Consider the following 6,921-nt stretch of genomic DNA (forward strand, 5'->3'; position numbering starts at 1 on the left):
TTCCCTGCACAGTATGATATTGTAAGTGATAGGCGCATAGTGGTACAGCAGATCTTCAGAATTTATTAACCTTGAATAATTGAAACTCCACCTAGAAGTAGAATTTCTGGTTTGACTTTTTAAGGAACTTCCAGTTGCTTTCCACAGTGGCAGAACCATTTCACATTCCCATCAGCAATGTATGTTGGTTCAGATTTCTCCACATCCTCAACACCACTTGATTTTTTTTCAAATTTTGGCCAATCTAGATGGTATCGAGTGGTATCTCATTGTGGTTTTGTTTTCATTTTCCTAATGACTAATGAACTGAACATCTTTTCATGTGCTAGCTGTCTATTTGTATCTCTTCTTTGTGTAGAAACGTCTATGTACGCCTTTGACAATTTTTTTAAAATATGGTCATTTCTTGTTGTCGAGTTAAAGGTATCTTTACAGATCAGGAGACTATCCTCTGATTAGATAGATGATGTGCAAATATTTCTTCAAATTTTGTAGGTTGTCTTTTACACTCTTGATAGTGGTTTTTGAGGCACACACTTTAAATTTGGATGAAATATTCTATTCATCTATTTTTTTCTTTTGTTCGGGTCCATTTAGTGTCATATCAAAGTAACTATTGTCAAGTTCGAAATTAAGATGATTTGCTTCATGTTTTTCTCTAAGGGATTTATAATTTTAACTCTTAAACTGATCCATTTTGAGCTAATTTTTGTATATGGTGGGTGTAAGGGTCCAGCTTCATTCTTCTGCATGTGGATATCCAGCTTTCCCAAGTCCATTTGTTGAAGAGACTGTTCCTTCCCCATTGAATAGTCGTGGCACCCTTGTGAGAAATCAGCTGATCCTGTATATGGGTTTATATGTTGGCCTTCACCTTTATTCCAAGCATCGATATATCTGTTCTCATGCCAGCACCACAGTTTTGATGACTGGAACTTTGTAGTAAGTGTTGAAATCAGGAAGTGTGTGGTGTCCAACCTTGTTCTTGTTTTTCAAGGTTTCTTGGCTATTGTGGGTCTTTTGCCATTACCTTGAGTTCAGAGAAATGGCTTTTTTTCTGCAGAAATAGACTTTGGGATTCTGATAGGGGTTGCCTTGAGAGTATTGTCATCTTTACAACATTAATCTTCCAAGCCGTGATCCTGGGATGTCTTGCCATTAATTTAGGTCTTTTCAAATTTTCCTCATCAGATTAAAAACAACTACAGTGTATAACTATTGCGCCTCCTTTGATAAATTCATTCCTATCTATATTTTTCTTTCGGATGCTGTTATTTTTCACCTCAGTTGCTGTGTTGAAATCACCAGCCCCAGATCCTGTGAATGTGACTTTCTGGAAATGGTCTTTGCCGAGTCATCAAGTGAAGAGAAGATCGTACTGAGATGGGGGGTGGGGGCTTCTCACCCAGTGATTTTGGCATTCTGATCTGATGAAGAGAAGAGGCACATGGAGAGGAATGCCAGGTGACGACAGAGATACGCAAGGAGATGTCAGCCCTGTGGAGCTGGGGGAGAGCGTGGAGTTGTACTGCCACAAACGAGGAGGTACCTTGGCCAGCAGTCAGTAGGAAGAGGCAGGAAGGATTCTCCCCCAGAACCTTCAAAGGAACACCCTCATTGTGGAGTTCTCGTCCAGCATTGAAAGACAACACATGTCTGTTGTTTTAGTCTCCTCATATTGTGGAAATGTTATGGCAGGCCTAGGAAACTAATACAAGGAGGAAACGCGTAGTATTTGCAAGATGGGTCTCTGCTCTCAGCAGGCTGGGCTCATGTCTGGATCTTCTCCCCTCTGTAACTCGGAGCCTGCGGCCTGGTCTCTGAATGTACCTTCCTCAAGTGGACACGTGGATGATAGTAGTAATGTCTTCCTGAGGCTTATGAGGGGAGCAAATCATCCATTGCCTTTAAAACTCCACACAACTGCATGTCCCCTTGGTATGTGAAGGATGGAACATTGCTATGGGGACACTTCTGTGGGGACACGTGAGGCTCAGCAGCAGGGTGACCCAGTGCTGGTCCCTACCGTCCCTTTAGGGGACCTGGTATGGATGGGGTCCCTGGGGGGACACAGGCCCCTGTCCAGCCTGAGGACAGGAGCAGAGAGTGGGGGAGTGGGCTATGGACGCCCCTGCCCTGGCCGCGCCCCCTCCAGTGATACTTTCCCTTGGGGGCACTTGCAGTGCCCTCGGTCACTGTACGCCTGCAGCCGTCCTCTGCGGGGATGTCAGGGTGCCTGTTTCTGCTGGAGCTCAGAGCGTCCCTCTTCGCCCAGGCCTGGATGGTCACATGCTCAGGGCTGCATTGCATGTCGTCTGGAGTTGGGCCAAGTGTTCAGAGGCCCAGCTTCTCACCTGGGCAGCAGCTGGTCATGTTGTGTGGAAAACACAAGGCTAGTGTGTAAAGTGTTTGCTGTGACTGATCGACGGCCATTTTGTTATAAATTCGGTCCCTAGTGTAGGGTGTGGCTTCCCCACCCTGCTTCATCCCCACCTCACTAAATTGTATGCAAATAACGAGAGGTCACAGAGCAAAGTGCACCACTTACCAATAATGAGGAGTAGACGTGAGTCACTATGGGAGAGCCAAGAAGGACGTGCCCTGTGCTCTAGCCCCTGCGCTTTCCACCTGACAGCACGCCCCACCTCACCGGGTGCGTAACGACCGCAGGGATCACATGGGAGTTTTCCTTCCTCTCTTTATAAGACTAAAGTTTTGCCTCCCTAAATAATACATGTTCTCTCCCTTCTAATTAAAGTACAGTTGATTTACAATGTCGTGTTAGGCGTACAGCAAAGTGCTTCAGCTATACATATATATATATATTCTTTTTCAGATGCTTTCCATTATAGGTTACTACAAAATATTAATATAGTTCCCTGTGCTACACAGTAGGTCCTTGTTGTTTATTTTATATATAGTAGTGTGTATATGTTAACCCCAAGCTCTTAATTTATCCCTCCCCCTTCTTCCACTTTGTGGAAGTTTGTTTTCTGTGTCTGTCAGTCTCTTTCTGTTTTGTAAATAAGTTCATTTGTATCGTATTTTAGCTTCCACATGTAAGTGATATCATAAGATATTTGTCTGTCTCTTAGTATGATAATCTCTAGGTCCGACCATGTTGCTGCAAATGGTATTATTTCATTTTTTATGGGTAATACTCCATTGTATATGTACACCACAGCTTCTTTATCCATTCCTCTGTCACTGGACATTTAGGTTGCTTCCATGTCTTGGCTGTTGTGAATACTGCTGTTCTGAACATTGAGGTGCACGTATCTGTTTTCATAAGAGTTTTCTCCAGATATATACCCTGGAGTGGGATTGCAGGGTCATATGGTAACTCTATTTTTAGTTTTTAAAGAATCTCCATACTGTTCTCCATAGTGGCTGCACCAATTTACATTCCCACCAGCAGTGTAGGCGGGTTCCCTTCTCTCCACACCCTCTCCAGCATTTATTAATTGTAGACCCTTTGATGGCCGTTCTGAATGGAGCGAGCTGGTGCCTCACTGTGGTTTTGATTTGTATTTCTCTAACGTTAGTGATGTTGAGCATCTTTTCGTGTGCCTGGTGGCCATCTGTATGTCTTCTTTGGAGAAATGTCTATTTAGGTTTTCTGTCCATTTTTTGACTGGGTAGTGTTTTTGTTTTTTTGATATTGAGCTCCATGAGCTGTTTTTTATATTTTGGAAATGAATCCCTTGTTGATTCCATCGTTTGCAGATATTTTCTCTCAGTTGTAGGTTGTCTTTTCATTTTGTTTATAGTTTCCTTTGCTGTGCAAAAGCTTTTAAGTTTAATTAGGCCCCATTTGTTTATTTCTGTTTTTATTTCCATTACTCTAGGAGACGGATGCAAAAAAAATATTGCTGCAATTTATGTCAAAGAGTATTCTGCCTATGTTTTCCTCTAGGAGTTTTATCGTATCCAGTCTTACATTTAGGTGTTTAATCAATTTTGAGTTTATCTTTGTATATGGTGTTAGAGAATGTTCTATTTCATTCTTTTATATGGAGCTGTCCGGTTTGCCCAGCACAACTTATTGAAGAGACTGTCTTTTCTGCATTGAATATTCTTGCCTCCTTTGTTGGAGATTAATGGACCGTAGGTGTGTGGGTTTATTTCTGGGCTCTCTGTTCTGTTCCATTGATCCATATGTCTGTTTTTGTGGCAGTATCATTCTGTTTTGATTACTGTAGCTTTGTAGTATTGTCTGAAGTCTGGGAGGGTTATGCCCCCAGCTTTGTTTTTTTCCCTCAGGATTGCTTTGACCATTCTGGGTCTTTTGTGGTTCCATATAAATTTTTAGGATTTTTTATTCTATTTCTGTGAAAAATGTCATGGGTAGTTTGACATGGGATCGCATTAAATCTGTAGGCTGCTTTGGGTAGTATGGCCATTTTAACTATATTAAATCTTCCAATCCAAGAGCATGGGATATCTTTCCATTTCTTTGCATCATCTTCAATTTCCTTTATCAGTGTTTCATAGTTCTCAGTGTATAAGTTTTTCACCTCCTTCATCAGGTTTACTCCTAGGTAGTTTATTTTTGATGCAATTTTAAGAAATTGATTTTATATTTTCTTTTTGGTATTTCATTGTTAGTGTAAAGAAATGCAACAGATTTCCCTGTGTTAATCTTGTATCCTGCTACCTTGCTGAATTCGTTTATCAGTTCTAATAGTTGTTGTGTGGAGTCTTCAGTGTTTTCTATATGGAGTATCGTGTCATCTGCATACAATGACAATTTTACCTCTTCCCTTCCGACTTGAATACCCTTTTTTTTTCTTGTCTGATTGCTGTGGCTAGGACTTCCAATACTATGTCGAACAGAAGTGGTGAGAGTGGGCATCCTTGTCTTGTTCCAGAATTTAGCGGGAAGACTTTCAGCTTTTCACCATTGAGTATTATGTTGGCTGTGGGTTTGTCATAAATAGCGTTTATTATGTTGAGATATGTTCCCTCTGTACTCACTTTGGTGAGAGTTTTTATCATGATTGGGTGTTGACTTTTGTCAGATGCTTTTTCTGCATCTGTTGAGATGGTCATGTGGTTTTGTCTTTTCTTTTGTTGATGTGGTGTATCACACTGATTGATCTGTGTATGTTGAGCCATCCTTGTGACCCTTCCATGAATCCAACTTGCTTATGGTGTATGGTCTTTTTGATGTGTTGTTGGATTTGGTTTGCTAATATTTTGTGGACCATTTTTGCATCTATATTCATCAACAGTATTGGCCTGTGATTTTCTTTTTTGGTGGTGTATGTGTCTGGTTTTGGGTATCAGAGTGATGGTGGCTTCATACAACGACTTTGGGACTGTTTCTTCCTCTTTAATCTTTTGGACACGTTTGAGAAGGATCGGTGTAAGTCCTTCTTTGTATGTTTGGCAGGATTCTCCCGTGAAGTCATCTGCTCCTGGACGTGTGTTTGCAGGGAGTTTTTTTGTTTTTTTAAATTACAGATTCTATTTCACGTCTAGTGATCAGTATGTTCAAAGTTATCTGTTTCTTCTTGATTCCATTTTGGTGGGCTGTATGTTCCTAAAACGTGTCCATTTCTTCTAGGTTGTCCAGTGTGTAGGAATAGAATTGTTTATAGTATTAGCTTATGATTTTTTTGTATTTCTTTGGGGTAGATTGTTATTTTTCCTCTTGCATATTCTTATTTGGTTTAGTCGGGTCCCAGATTGTGTGCTTTTGAATTTGATGTAATGAAATACACCGTTATAGTTTTTCTTCACTTATTCACTGTCATGCTTGAAAATTGATCCGTATTATTGTATCAGTTTAACTTTGTGTATTTTTCTGTCATATAAAATTCAGTTGCATACATGAGTATATACACCAAACCATTAATTTTTGGTGAGATTTGTTTCTATCATTTTGTCTGACACGAACGACCCCTCTGTCAAAGTTCTCCTGAATGTATACTCATGGTTACATGAGTTCCTCTAGGTTATATAACTGTGGGTCAGAGCTGCGTGTCTCTTCCTTTTAACCGATGATTCTTATTTACTCTCCAAATTGACTGAGGCAAGTAGTACACCTACCAATAATGTACTGGGATTCAAAGTGCTCAGTGTTTCTCCCACAGCTGAGATTTCCATTGTTTTCTCTTTTGCCTCTCATGTGGATGGACTAGGAGTTTGGCATCATAATTTCATGGAAACCAGGGCATAAAACTGACGTGGAAATGATCTAATCATGATGCTCTATATAAAGGACTCATCTGTGTGCATCGGGGTCAACATTGAGCTGTGCTCCAGCTGGATCAGACTCAGTTCTCTGGGAAAGAGAATTCTACTCATTACTTCCCCACTCTGCCTTCAGCGCATTCACACAGGTACCATGAGGTTGGCCGCAAAGAGAGTATTTACGCTAAAGAAAGACATGTCATGAATCTGGGCTTTTTACAAAGTGGTATATTCCTAAGCCTGTTTAATATCACAGCAGCTGGCTGTCACTTCAAACGACACCTTGTTCCTTCACACTGATGGTGTTTCTGGAGAAACTATACCAGGTGTCATCTGACGAGGAGAGAAGGGCTTGAAGGGTCAAGAGAGGGTTTTAGGGAAGACTTTTTGATTTACCTGTTCCAAATTTGGCCCCAATTTCACCCATTCATTCAGCTTTTAAACGATATTCTGTTTCTTTTTTTAAAAATTAATTTAGTTTTATTTATTTATTTTTGGCTGTGTTGGGTCTTCGTTGCTGCACGCGGGCTTTCTCTAGTTGCGGCGAGCGGGGGCTGCTCAGTGTTGGCGGTGCGTGGGCTTCTCATTGCAGTGGCTTCTCTTGTTGTGGAGCACGGGCTCTAGGCATGTGGGCTTCAGTAGTTGTGGCTTGCGGGCTCTAGAGCGCAGGCTCAGTAGTTGTGGCGCACGGGCTTAGTTGCTCCGCGGCATGTGGGATCTTCC

Source organism: Balaenoptera musculus, chromosome 19 (assembly GCF_009873245.2).
Source record: "Balaenoptera musculus isolate JJ_BM4_2016_0621 chromosome 19, mBalMus1.pri.v3, whole genome shotgun sequence".
NCBI classification, from domain to species: domain Eukaryota; kingdom Metazoa; phylum Chordata; class Mammalia; order Artiodactyla; family Balaenopteridae; genus Balaenoptera; species Balaenoptera musculus.